The following is a 15,490-nucleotide window of genomic DNA, read 5'->3' as shown; positions in this document are numbered from 1 at the left end:
GTTGCTTTACATATTCTTTTGTTCAGAGTGTTTAGTTGAAATCAGTAGTAAAGATATGCTGGCATATGATTGCTCTATCTTAACTGTAACTAGGAACTCGACAGCATGTGCTTTATTCAAATCAAAGCAGGAATATTATATGGCAGACTTATTCAACTCATCACTGACTCATAAACAACAACAACAAACTAATTTTTTTAATTTTCAAAGGCCATAATAACCAAGATTATTGTAAATATGTTTATGCATCGTGTTATTATACCAAAAGAGTAATTTTCCTTATAATATATATTTTATAATGTATATTCAGTCAGGTTTAATATTAAAATAGTTTTAGTTCATAAAATGTTTTGATTTGTTTATTAACAAAAATGTGAATAATTTATGTATGTGTAACAAAATAAAATCTTTTTGGACCATATGAAAGGCCACTTTAGACATTGCTTTAAAGGCACTATTTACCATTCCATTTCTGGTTGTTATTAAGTGAAAAGTATTTTTTTAAAAAGGACTTGTTAAGTGGTATAGGATTTAAGGATAGATGTTCACAGACTTTTTTCATTTTCCAAGATTTGGAAGAGTTTTCTAAAAATATACATTCTATGTTTAGCACATTGTTTTGAGTCTAGAGTAGAGCTCTAGACCTTGCTTTAGTTTAGGTATCCATAAACTACAGTATAATAATGTATGTCAGATAGTGGTGTTTTAAAATCACAATTTGAGAAACATTGAGATAGGTGCTACGGTAGTCATAGCACTCCCCAAACATTCTACAATGAGGTCAGGGAAAATGTTCACAGATACACATTATTTAATATTAATCTTAATGTTCATTTGTGCTTAATAACATCTATATTTTAATAATAAAAAAGATAGTAAAAAAACTAAATATAGCACTATGTATGAAAAATATGTCTTAGTCAAAATTTTACTTCCATTGGTTTACTTATCCTTTGTAATAACCATTTTGGATGGAAAAAAAAAGATTTCCTGCTCAAAAATTCTAGAATCTGAGGTGCAAAAAGTATAGAAATAGAACACAGTGGTGGTGAGGCTACCAGGGAACATATGTTTTATAATTCCACACAACAGATTAATATATTTCTCTATACTTTATAAATTTAACATAATTCCTCTAAAATGTATCAAAAAAACATTGTATTTAAATGCTCTGATGATCAAGAAGAGAGCCACAAATTACCATAGTAATATTCTGCAAATACTATTTTCATTCATAAGCAAAATGGCTTTTTGCAAAAGAAAAAGGAGAAATGGCATATGTAGGGAGTGGTGTTATCATTTGACACATTTCATTTCTGGCATTACAGATTACATAATTTTTCTCCACCGAGACAAACATACATTATTATAATAATGTATTTATGTATCTATCTTTTTTCTATCTATCTATTTATTTTTATTTATTTTAAAAATTTATTTATCAGGGCATGCACCTGAACGGCGGTAGGGGCAGAAGCAGAGAGAGAATCTCAAGCAGACTCTGCACTGAGAGGGAGCCCGACCCAGGGCTTGATCTTAAGACCCTGAGATCATGACATGAACCAAAACCAAGAATGTGATGTTCAACCAAGTAAGCCACCCATGCACACCTGATTATTATTTAAATTAAGATAACCTAAACTTGGGAGAATTAAGAACATTCTGTCTTTCCAGGAGAAATGGAATGACACAAAATTAAAACTATAATAAGGAATTATCAGGAAAACCTAAAATATATGATAGGCTAAAGTATTTAAGCTTGAATTATCAAGACAATTATATCTGTGCTTTATTGCACTACTTTTTTTGAGACACAAACTTAATCTTATTTTTGTTACCATGGTGAAATCTTAAAAATGATTTCTCTGAATGTTTCTTTTGTTTTTTTTTATTATACTTTTGGTTCTATTTTAGATCCTGAATGCTTTAATTGTCATCTCTTAGCAGTCGAGGGACTAAATTAAAGGAATTGTAGGTGAAAGAAGTGATAATTTTTTCATGCTCTTGGATAGACATCAAAGGAAGAGGGATTTATTTTATTCCCTGTGATTTTCTTTAGGTTTTGGGCACCAACGAGTATCATCAGAGAACAAAACTTCCAGTTCAAAATGAAGAAGAAAAAAAAATGCTTCGCTAGCAAAAAGTGGTCTCAAACTGAGGAAAGGTTTTGAAAAGGGTATTACTCGATCTCTGCACACAAAACCAGCTCTGAATGAAAGAAACTGTTTTCATTTTACAGAACTGTTTGCAATGGGAAGAATGTGATGTTTGCAGACAAGCATATGGCAAAATCATACTATTTTCTGCAGTTGTCAATCAAATAATTGTACCAAGGAAAAAGAGGGCCTCAAGGAACTCATAAACCAGTCAGTAGGTGAGTGAAGACACACACAGTTGACTCCGGTTTTAGATGCAGCTTTCCACCTTGAATGACCCATTTAGGAATATGGGGAGTAAATAGAGGAATTCGTGGTTTCACATATGTGAAGCCTCTTCCCAGCCACTGCCAGCCCAGCATTCTCATTGTTGCTACAAAGAATCATATATGACTGTTTTTAGTAATATAAGGATATTCATCTCTTCAAGGATTTGGGTAGAATGTTTGAGGATAGTTACTATTGTCCAGAGGTTTCTGTTTCTAATGTTGGACTCAAAGCAAATATATAAGAAACAGTAATGAAGGTGTATAAAGCTCTTAAGAAGTCATTAAGTTGATGTAAACACACCCATACGTATTTGAAGATCTGAAGATATGAACTGTAATTATTTAATGCTCACTGACAAGAGGCTGTATTCTTCTGTACTGTTGCATTATTTTCATTTTAAATATAAATATATAGAATAATTTCTCCTTAGATGAATGGAATGAAATAAGTCCAACTGCTTACTTTATGCAGGTAAAATCTATATAGTAGTTCAAGACACTGTCATTTAGGATAGTTCTATCCCATACACCAAGGAAATCTAACATCCTATTCAGCAGTGATATGTAAAGGACTTAAGAAGTGGCAGGGTACAGTCCCTGAACAATCACAGTGTGGCATAGGTAATCACAGTGGTCCTGGCCACAGATAACCAGCAGGACCTTACCGGAGCTTCACCATACCAGGTGATGTGTCAACACTGGTCCTCTCGAGGTATCTCCGAGTTCCCTAAGGCTCGCTTTTCAAAGTCAGCTCCAATTTTCTGCTTTTGCACCATGACCGCTTTCTATACTCTTTCATGGCTTTTCATTTACTTTTGCCAAAGCTCTATTAGTCAAAAAACAAAAACAAAAACAAAAACAAAAACCCAAAGCAAAAAATGAATTTATTAGGTCGCTATTAGTTTATAGAATCTATGGATCTATGGGTAATCTCGAGATTCAAAAACCTGAAACAGGAAATAAAGTAACAGAAATCAGAGCTGCTGGTTAGTGGGTGGCCCTACAGCCAGGCTACCAGGATGAAACTTTGAGTAGTCCCTAGATCTACGCATTGTTGGCTGAGGTTCGTGTCCTGGGCTAGAGCATTTCCTTTGTAGGACCTCGGTTCATTGGAACTTGCATTATTACACCAGAAAACCATTGGTTTAAAATTTCCTATTCTATTATCCCACTGTTAAAAAGTCCTCAGACAATTTTTCCATTCCTCACTTTATAATCCTCCCTACTTGCTAGATTCTTCTCCCTACCAAGAAATCCTGTACATTTATTAAAAATTGTGAGCCTTATTGCAATTCTTTCCTTTTAAGGTTTTTCGTCTCTCACCTCATGGATTTTCTTATAATATTCCTAAAACAAACATACATACTTAAACACATAAAGTAATTTTATTCCCCCAAATGAACTTCCTTCTTTGCTAAATGGTGTTAGTTTTCCTCATCAGAAAATTAGATGCTCTACCTAGTGATAGTGTAGGGTTGTTATCTTCCTGGTGACAGTGTTGGATGTTGGGACTGTGTGTGTCCTAAAAATACTTTCAATGGGAAATCATATAGCAGGGGGTGGGGGACATTGTTTTGTCAATTTTTCATAGTAATGGTCATTTATCCCTACTTCTGTTTATAAAACTAATAGTAAACTTCTTTAAACTATTTGTGTCAAGGAGTTTGCAAGCAATGAAAACATCTATATTTAAATATCTAAAATAATTTTTACATTATTAATATGTAGAAAATTAAAAACACCAGTTTGAGAACAATATGAATTATAAATATTTAATATTAAATATTGCATTTAAATACTTTGTAATAAGAAAGCATTTATTAATTGCTTATCTGTATATGATATTAAGCTAGAAGAAACTTAAAAACAAGTTAACTAATGTGTTCTAGGCCCAATTAGTCTGTGAATGATTAACCCACTTGCTTTGAGCATGGTGCTAATGAGGCCCAGATACCAGGTTTGATTTCCCCATGGGCTGGCAAGTTTGGCTTTTTGCCATTGCCGCATATTTCACTTCTAACTTTCATAAGGAATTCTTACACATAGGTCAGTGGGCATAAAGACAAAGGAGATACAGAGTATACATGCACATTTCCAAATTCATAAACTCAATTGGAAAACAAAACATGCACTCTTCAAGGGGAGGCTAATAATCTCCATTCCCCAATAACACTTCCACTTCTAATAGTATTGCCATTGTTAAAAATGAACAAACCCTGTTTATGCGGAATGCTTGGTAGGGTGTAAACAGCACCTTCGCGGATGCTATAAGCATTTAAAGATACTTAAACTCTGTACATCTATCCATTTCACTTATACACTGATAGGACACTGAAAGGTAGAAGAAAATTTGAAACATATACTTCAATAAGAGGACTCTAAAACAATTAATTACACATAATTTAACTATTACTTCACTTTCAAATGATTTTTGTATATGAAGCTTAGTCATATTTGTTTGCTTCAGTTTCAATCCCTTTTTTTTTTTTAGAGGAATGCAGAGACTATGGGGGGAGGGGCAGAGGGAGAGAAAGACTCTTAAGCAGGCTCCATGCCCAGAGCAGAGCCTAACTTGGGACTTGATCTTACAACCCTGAGATCATGACCTGAACCGAACTCAAGAGTTGGAGGCTTAACCAGGTACCCTAGTTTCAAACTTTTTTGAAATTTTGTGTCAATGTCAAAAATTGTTCTGGCTGCACCTTCCTTAAGGTACAAAATTCTACAATTAGAATGGTTTTGTTCATTTTTAAACAATAAATCAATAAATGAACATGTGAATTAGAGTGTAAGAAGTATTTCAAAGGTTGAAAGTTAGTTGTCTTGATTTCTCTCTCTGTCATATGATTTTTTTTGCTGCATATGTATGAGCTATTCTCAACTCGCTGTATTCTTGCATATCTTGCCTGAGGAATTTATGTAGGTCTTTAATAAGAGTATTGTAAAGATTAGTATGTTATTGCTTAAAATGTATATTTTGGACATTAGGAGTTCTATAACTTATGCGGAGGTGAAAACAGGTATTTAACCAAATAACTCAGGTTAAAATTAAAATTATTCCTGAGTTTTGAGGTATTATGCTAGTTTTTTTTTTTAATTTTCTGAAGCCTGAAAAAATGGTTTCTTTCCTCTAATTTTTGTATCAGATGTATTTTGGTAACTAATGGGAGGCTATAAATTTTGTTAGTATTATGAATGCCTTACTAAGGCTATCTTTATATATAGTTCTGATCAATAAAAAAAAAATCATCTTTGAAAGATTTATTAAGCTTGACTAAGGAATTAGTATTCAGTTCAATGAAAAGTGACTCGAACCTGCTTTACATGGACTAGACGATTTTTAATGGTTTCTATCTAAATGCAACATTCATTAAAAAGTAAATATCTTATTCCTAAAATAATTACATACTTTTAAAAAATATAGTGGCAATATGATTTAATTTTAATAAAGAGAACGCTGGTATGAGCTATATGTAGGATCCAAGTTTCTAAGCATTTGCTGTCTTCTACATTTTTTATGTTTCTTTTGATTATCAGGGGAAATTTATGAGATTGGGGATGCTATAGGGAGGTTTTTGTAGTGCAAAGTCCCCAAAATCACAATTCAGGGATAACATATTAAAGAAAGATAGAGGGACATTATGGAAATTAAAGGGTAATTCAAGCATTTCTAATTTCAACTATCGTTTTTTTAAGAGAGTGGGAGAGAGAAGGGAGAGAGGAGAGAGCGAACCTTCCAGCAGGTTCTACACCCAGTCTGGTCTTTCAGGGCTCAGTCTCACAGCTCTGAGATCATGGCCTGAGCTGAAATCAAGAGTTGGACACTCAACCAACTGAAACCCCCCAGTTCAGTTGGCACCCCTCAATCATTATTTTTAAAACATGGTTAGTTATAGTAACAGAAGTAGGAATTACATGAGGCCCTGGCCCCAGCACTTACTAGGCAGTTCAAAGTGGGCACCAGGTTTCATAAGAAAACACAGATATCTAGCTTGCAGAATGAAGGCATTTTGATGAGTCCATTCGGATTCTAGAGTACTAATAAAGGGTTTTTGCTCTTTTCTGTTTTTTACTTTGAGACTTTGCAGTAGTTTCTGGGCATATTTCTTGGAAGATTTTCATTTTTTTTCCTTGCTTTATTTTTTGAAGACATGTTTAAAAAGTTAGGACAGCAGCAAAACAACCTTTGAGAATATTGGATTGGTTAATCATTTCCCTGTTTCTTACGTGTTGAAAATAGAAATTATGAAGATCACAAGGGAACTGGATTTCCTCTAAGAAGTCATAGTTTATTTAGAATGTGTCCCTTTGATCTCCCATTTATAGTCATCTTGTGTTCATTCTCTGAGTCCAACAGATCAATTCCAGTGGAAGCAGTGCTTTCACAGTAATGAGCTCAAAAGGCAAAATTGCCAGCCTAAGAGCAATTTATGTACTACATTTGCAGTTCTCAAGGAAGTCGAGGGTGAATATGTAACTTGCAAAAATATTTGTTGATATTTAACATCTATCATCAGGATTAAGTCACTAGCCACATGCAAAACCAAAACCAAACAAAAAAACTGCTGAAAAAACATCAGCACTTAGTTCAAACTTTAGTAGTTTCATTGATTCCGATAGAAGGTGAGACATCTGCATTTATATATCACTCAGTAAAGCATGGCTTCACTTTAAACAATTGGTTGTTCTAAATTCCACTCTTATTTTATTCCAAGTTTTTTATGTATTTGTAAAAAGTGATGGAATAGTAGGCAATGAGTTGCCTTCATTAGCAAAAGAAGATTTTTAAACATTTAAAATATACCAATTTTGGGGTGTCTGGCTGGCTCAGTGGGTTAAGCCTCTGCCTTTGGCTAAGGTCATGATCTCAGGGTCTTGGGATTGAGACCCTCATCAGGCTCTCTGCTCAGCGGGGAGCCAGCTTCCCCCTCTCTGTCTGCCTGCCTCACTGCCTACTTGTGATCTCTCTCTCTTTTTTTCTCTCTCTGTCAAATAAATGTGTAAAATCTTTTTTTTTTAAAGATTTTTATTTATTAATTTGACAGACAGAGATCACAAGTAGGCAGAGAGGCAGGCAGAGAGAGAGGAGGAAGCAGGCTCCCCACAGAGCAGAGAGCCCGAAGCGGGGCTCGATCCCAAAATCCTGGGATCATGACCCGAGCCGAAGGCAGAGGCTTTAACCCACTGACACACCCAGGCGCCTCAAATGGGTAAAATCTTAAAAAAAAAAGAAAATATACCAATTTTATATTATCATATGATGCTTCAACTAGAGAAAAACAGTGCTTTCTAATAATTGTTTGATGTTTTAATCCAAGCTACTAAATCAAATCTTTGAAAATTTGAATGGTATAATTAAGTTGAGTTAGGGATTCACCATTGAAAATTAAATTTTTATTTGCAGTGATAAGAATATTAATTTCCTGAGAGCACAGCATCATGGCGCAAACATTACTCTTGCTGAATTAGGAAAACATTGGAATACAAATGTACTTGGAATTGGCAGTAATGCACACAAAACTCATAATTTTGTCATGCAAACTGCAGTACTCTAGCTATCTAAATATGAGAAGGTTGTTAAAATTTGCAAACATTTCTATATATGCACAGTGAATAAACTACAAAAATTCAGTGACGAAGCTGTTAATACAAAAAATGCCTGTGCCACAGCAGTAGATGTCACGTGTCTTTGCTAGTTATTGTCAATTAAATTTTGGAAGTGGTTTTGCATTGTAATTATTGGAAAGAAATCCTTCAAAAAGAAAGATATTAAAATATTCCATCCCTTTAGGGATGCCTGGGTGGCTTAGTCAGTTAAGTGACTGCCTTCAGCTCAGGTCATGTTCTCAGGGTCCTGAGATCTAGTCCCCCATCAGATTCTTGCTCAGCATGGAGTCTGCTTCTCCCTCCGCCTGCCTCTCCCACTTGTGATCTCCTCCGCTCTCTCTCTAGCAAATAAATAAATAAAATCTTTAAGAAAAAATGTATTCCTTTAAAATATAAGAAAAAAGATGAACAAAATCTATGAAAGGTTGAACAGTTTACAAGTATAAGTTTGAAATTTTATTTCTGTGATTTGGAATATGTCATGTTGTGGGAAGAATCTCTTGATGGATTTCTTGTATCCATTAGTTAAGTTTATATTCTATACTGGTAAATGGAATGCATTTGAATGGAATTCTGATTTCTAGCATCTATATTGCAAAAACATTCCAAATAATAATAAGCTTTAAAAGTGTATTTTATAAATTTTGACTCATAAAAATATTTGTTGAAGAAATATACTCAAAATGGAGATAAAAATGGTAAGACAAAGAATTTATACATTTTTAATGTAAAAAATTGGAATTGAGAATCTTCTCCATTTAATATCTTTTTAGTTTTTCTTTCGTTGTGGTCAATAATTTATCAATTGCATATAATACCCAGTGCTCATCACATCCCATGCCTTTTTCAATACCAATTATCCAGTTACCCCACCCCCCCACTGACCTTCTTTATTTAATATTATTTCCTCTGAGCTTTTTGGGTGTTTCAACATCCGTTGGGATACTTCACTCAATTAACAATATTATGACCTGAATAGCAGTCATATGAAAAAAAAATCTGTTGAGAGACTTTGAATATGCAGTCTTTGAATAGACAGCCATATGAGAAGTATATCATAGGGAATATAATCAATAATATTGTAACAAAAGCTATTATGACCAGCAGAAAAAAGATCAGCTGAAGACAACTATCTTTAATGTTTTTAAACATAAAATAAAAGTTTGAAGATTACATAAGTTTTATAAAAATGTAAAAATAACTAAAGCATATTTTAAAAATATACTCCCAGATATATATCAGTTCTATTTTATTAAAGACATTTGATTTATATATAAGTAACTTATATATAAATATATATTAAATTATATATCATATATATAATAAACCCATACATCCAGAATAATGATTCTGCAATTCTTCTTATGGTATTTTTTAAATTAATGTTTAATTAAGCAATAAAATGAACCAATTTTTCAAAATTTAATGTAGGCAATTTTATTTTTGAAAGAACTTTATCTTTGAAAATAGTTTGTGAAAACAACTATTTGAAGATCCATGGTAAAAGAAAACGTCATCATTATATATTTAATAAATTGTATGATTTTAATTATTTTTAAAATATTTTTTGCACATATTTGAAAAAGAGAGAGAGAATGAGAGAGAGAGAGGGAGAAATAAACTCCCTGCTGAGCGGGGAACCCTGAATGAGGGCTCGATCGTAGGACCCTGAGATCATGACCTGAGCTGAAAGCAGCCACTTAACCAACTGAGCCACCAAGGTCTCCCTGATTTTAATTATTTTAACATATTCTTTCTCATTCAAAAATGTCTTGACTTCAATGATACATGATGTAATTTTATGTACACAATATTCTTTTTTTTTTTTACATCAAATGTATTATTTGCTTCAAGGGTACAGGTCTGTGAATCATTAGTCTTACACAATTCACAGCCACTCACCAAAGCACATACCCTCCTCAATGTCCATAAGCCAGCCACCAGATCCTTCCCCCTACCCTTTAGCAACCCTCAGTTTGTTTCCTGAGATTAAGAGTCTCATGGTTCGTCTCTCTCTCCAGTCCCATCCGTTTCATTTTTTCCCTCCCTCCCTTCCATGACCCCTCTCCTGCCTCTCAAATTCCTCATATCAGAGAGATCATATAATTGTCTTTCTCCGATTGACTTATTTCACTTACATAATACCCTGTAGTTCCATCCACATCATTGCAAATGGAAAGATTTCATTTTTTATGGCTACACAGTATTCCAGTGTGTGTGTGTGTGTGTGTGTGTCTATGTGTGTGTCCATCCCATCTTCTTTATCCATTCATCTGTGGATGGACATCTAGGTTCTTTCCATAGTTTGGATATTGTGGACATTGCTGCTATAAACATTTGGGTGTGTGTGCCCCTTTGGATCACTACGTTTGTATCTTTAGGGTAAATACCCAGTAGTCATCACCTCCTCCATCAGATCTAAATTAAGAACCAAGGTGCCTGATGGAATATTTGAAACAATATTTTTTCATAAAGTGTAATAATCAAACTTTGAGCACTACACAATTTTAGATAGAGAAGGAAAAACTGGGTGGAGTATCCCAGACAAAGGAAAGTAAATAAAGGAGAGCAAAAATGTAGAATTAGCCTAAAAAATATTGTCAAAAAGGTGAAGGAGCATATGTGTAAAACTAAGAACAAAGCAGTCATGAAGGAAGGCCAACTGTAAATATAGCCTCTGAGAAATATTGCAGGTGATACAAATCTAGTGGATGGATTGAAGAATAGTCTGCATAGAGCTCAAAATAAATTTAAGCATTAGAATATTGGGTTAAGGGGCGCCTGGGTGGCTCAGTGTGTTAAACCACTGCCTTTGGCTCAGGTCATGATCTCAGGGTCCTGGGATCGAGTCCCGCATCGGGCTCTCTGCTCAGCAGGGAGCCTGCTTCCCTTCCTCTCTCTCTGCCTGTCTCTCTGCCTACTTGTGATCTCTCTCTGTCAAATAAATAAATAAAATCTTTTTTTAAAAAAAAAAAGAATATTGGGTTAATATCCTTCAGAGACCATTGAGAAGCCACAAAGAGAAATATTAAGGAAAGTAAAAAAAGTATGGGTGATAAGATAAAACAGAAATGTTGTGATCTTTAAATTAAAAGACCCCACACAAACGTAAGAGTGGAAGTAAAGAGGGGTGCCTAGGTGGTTTAGTCAGTTCAGCATCTGCCTTGAGGTCACTCAGGTCATGGTCTCAGGATCCTGGGGTGGAGCCAATCAGCATTGGGTTCCCTGCTTAGTGGGGATCCTGCTTCTCCCTCTCCCTCTGCCTCTCCACCCTGCTCATGCTCTCTCTCTCTCTCTCCCTCAAATACATAAAATTTTTTTGAAAAAAAAAAGAGAAGAAAATAAAATATTTAAGGAAATAGACTCATGGAACATTGACTCAGAATTTCTCCTAGTTAAGGAAAAGTGAATTCAGATTGAAAGGTTTCCAGTGCTGCCATACAAAACAGATTCTAAAATTTCTACATATAGACACATTATGTTAAAACTAAAAATTTAAAAGATAAAATCTTCCTGAAAGAAAAAGCCAACCATCCATAAAGAAACAAGATACAGATTTATTTCAATTTTCTCATTAGCAATAGCTGAGTGAGTAGGAGAATAAGAAATATTTTTACAGGGCTGAAGGAAAAGAAACTCAAGTCAAGATAATTTTTTTATCCCACACAACTGCCATTTAGAAGTGAAGACACAAAAAGAATTTAAGCATGCAGAGTTTCAGAAATTTTAAACTCATATAAAGACTCTCTTGGAAAATAATCTTGGAAGAAGTAGTCCAGTAAGAAAAATAAGTCCAGAATTCTTCAAGATAAATGGATATGTGAGATATGCCAGGTGTCTAGTTTCCAAGACTATTCTATCTTGAAATACATCAAATGCAATGTCTTTCCATGACTAAAACCTGACTGACACATGGGTCAAAAAACAAAAAATTCAAAACAATAGATCCAGATGACATAATGATGAAAAGATGAAAAATATGTTATTTTTCATAATGTGAAAAAAAATTAATCTTGCAATGCTTTTTTGAAATTACTAAGCAAAGCTTTATAGAACTTGGATGAAGAAAATGATCTGTGCAGTCAAAAATATTTCTTTTCTATAATGATAGATGGAGTCAGTAAAGGCTAAGCAAAAATATTTAAAAGTTAATCACCAAGGATAGCTGTAAAGATGGCCTATGGTCTGTACAATAAAAAACTATCAAAGGTAATTTGTGTAAAGAGAAATGTATGAAACACTTTAGATTTTAATGAAAACAAACTTACTACATGTCAAAATTTGACAGCTAAAATCAAAACAATACTTGTGGGGAAATTTATAACTGTAAATATATGTATTAAAATAAGAGTAAGAGACACCAATAACTGGGTGATCCTACTGGAATAAAATAGAAGAAAATTTTAAAAAATAAAGGTAGACATAAGTGAATAAATACATTAAAAACATAAATAAATTAAAATTAGAGAAACTATTTTACAGATTAAAAACCAGACATTGGTGGCATCTGGGTAGCTCAGTGGATTAAGCCTCTATCTTCGGCTCAGTTCATGATCTCACAGTCCTGGGATTGAGCCCCACATCCGGCTCTCTGCTCAGCAGGGAGCCTGCTTCTCCCTCTCTCTTTGCCTGCTGCTCTGCCTACTTGTGATCTCTGTCAAATAAATAAAATCTTTACAAAAACAACAACAACAAAAACAGACATTGACAAGAAATAGAGTAGGGAGAGAAGAATAAAATTATTTAGAATTACAGTATGAACTTAATCTTGTTTCTACTTTCTTGTAGAAAGTATTCATGTAGAAATACATTGTCAAATATATTTTCATAAGTATGTATACATATATAATTTCAAAGACACAGCAGAGATTAAAACAAAAATAATATACAAAATTGATTAGTTACACAGTTGAAAAAAGCATAAATAGATACATTCCTAAAGGAATATAAAATGAAAATTGACATAAGAAAAAAAAAGAGAACACCAAAAGCCATTAACATAATTAAAAGAGAAATAGAAGGTTGAAATATGCAATTATTAAGCTTGAGTTAATAAATACAAAGAATGATTTTGATATAATTTTTATTTTAATTCATTTATTTCTACATTTCTTAGTTGTAGAAAACAGAAATTGACCCGGCATTTAAAAGTACTTGTTATATTAAGCTTCCTTCCACGGATCAATGGAATTTATTATTTTTGGTGAAGAGTAGGCTAATCAAAAAGGGTAAGAGCTCAGTTTTTTCCCCATTCACAGCTCATTCTTTCACACTTGTTTTTCTTACTTGTGGTCCACTGTGCTGATTCACCCTTATCCTGTGGCTAAGTACGGCCATTTCTAAATTTGTCCTAAAATATTTGCACAAAGGCAAATTTGTCCCACCTGGTATTTGTGGTCTTTGTTTTTCTTCCATGTGATTTACCTTGTGCTTATTTTTTCTGAACTTAACGCTGTTTGTACTTGTTCCTTTCTCTAACATGTACTCATAGAGAAATGTTAGGCACAAGCCATTATAGCTCTTAGAGTTTACCCACAGAAATATGAGATCAAATAGTTTTTAAATATAACTTGATTATTAACCAGCATCTCTAGGGACAATAAATATTATGCAAGATTCTCTGGTAAATAACATTTTTGTCAAATGTTAGGATTCCAAGAGAAAGGTATCAAATTATGAAATTATAGAACAGTTTTAAATATGATGAATGTGTCCTGCAAGCATAGTTTCTGTTCTGCTTAATTGTTCTGTTAATTGCAGGTTAAAGACTATAGTAAAGTATATGAAATTCTCTTTCCACCATTGAACACTAAATACATAAGGGATGTGGTGGTATTGTGAACTGGCTCTTTCTTCCCCTGAAGTTTGTCCCCATATTATTAACTTGGAATTCTCATCTTTAAATATATATATATTTTTTGAGAATGACTATAGAAGGAGTATCTCCAGAATTTTGCTGTTCTAATGGCCATATGTGTTTTTCTTTTCCCCTTCCCTTCCAGTTCCTTCTCTTCTCTTTCCTATCTTTTCTTTTTCTTGAGACCATGCTTTTTATTTCTAATGGATCCGTAATTTAGAACACCAACTTGTGAAGGATAAACTCCATTTGTGAGAGAAATCACAGAGTGGGGGGTAGCACTGAAGCTGAGGAACAACTTGGATTGTAAGATGAATTTCAAGTCCACAGCTTTCTGATTAACTTTGCACTGCTCCGTAATCTCCTTTCTCTCTTTCCCTGTGACAAAGACCTCACCCTCCTGGCATCTGGGTGTACTCAGCTTCTTCTTCTTGAAGTAAGTATCGGTGAGATGTTTAGAGATTTTAATATTGCCAGTATTGATTTTGGTGCAAGTGGCAATCACAGATTTCTGGTGGGTTCTACACAGAGGAACTCAATTGAGGGCCAGAGATCCAGTTGCAAGTAGCAAGCCACTGTTCAGCTGCTTCAGGAAAAGCACCCTCTTGCCTCTTTGGCTCCCAGTGAGGATGATCAAGATGGTGCCAGGAGTGAGACTAGCTCACAGTTTTCTCACATGCTGACTTATAGCACCCCCCCACCCCCCGCACCATGGCTCAACAGCTTCTGAGGCTCACCTTCAGTAGGATAATACCCAGAAATTTTCCAAAATGCAACCACTTGGGTACCACCATTCTTGTAACCAATAACCATTTTCCTGACAGTAGCCAGAAATCTTCTCCTTTTGCTTTTCAACCTTGGTTTTAGCTGCTTGGTATTTCCTCTTGTACAAAGCCTCTGTGGAATACAAGGTCAATCAGGAATATCTTCCACTTCCTTCTGACTAGGACATGGTTTTGGCTGCCATGGGTTTTCCCCATCTTCTGCATTGTAGAGTAAAGGTTATTTTTCTCAACCTTGCCACCAGCATCAATTATCTTGGCTTCAGATTTCTTCTCATTAATATCTGACATCTCAACTTTTTCACTCACCATCTTGCAAGATGGAAAAAAGCTTTAGACCATGATTTTTAACTGGTCAGCACTACAGGAGTCTTTACAAGATCTGGACTAGTGACGATTGAAGACAGTAAACGGTTGGGTGGGAGAGCCCCTGCACCAAAGACCTACCTCTTTGCAGGTTGGTCTATATGTACTTTACCAGTATCTTATTAGTGAACCACCTTCAAACCCTAAAATGTATGGATTTAATTAAATTTAACTTCAGTCTTTATACAGAAGTACTTCACAGTGAAACAGGACACTCCATGGGTAAACATAAGTACACTTGTCATTAGATCAATCAGCACCTGCTGTTACAGATAGCTTCATGGCCAAAAAATTAATTAATTAATTAAATTTGAATATAGGATGCCTTCATCGTTCTGCACATTTCCATGCTTAGAATGTCAAGCATGAATGTGAATCCCAGAGGAGGTGCTGTTGCAGAGAAGCAAAAGCTGCTTTCCCCATTCCTACTATAAGCTGCTTTGAACATCATTT

The 15,490-nt window shown here is 34.4% G+C and overlaps 1 pseudogene; it reads right to left on the bottom strand.

Annotated features, from left to right (window-relative positions):
- Window positions 1-3,345: 3,345 nt before the first annotated feature.
- Window positions 3,346-14,983, bottom strand: LOC101673555 (annotated as a pseudogene).
- Window positions 14,984-15,490: the final 507 nt, after the last annotated feature.

Source organism: Mustela putorius, unplaced genomic scaffold (genome assembly GCF_011764305.1).
Source record: "Mustela putorius furo isolate JIRA1106 unplaced genomic scaffold, ASM1176430v1.1 tig00000056_pilon_pilon_pilon, whole genome shotgun sequence".
In the NCBI taxonomy this organism is placed as follows: domain Eukaryota; kingdom Metazoa; phylum Chordata; class Mammalia; order Carnivora; family Mustelidae; genus Mustela; species Mustela putorius.
The sequence above is the reverse complement of the archived record's forward strand: the minus strand, read 5'-3'. Positions and strand labels throughout refer to the sequence as shown.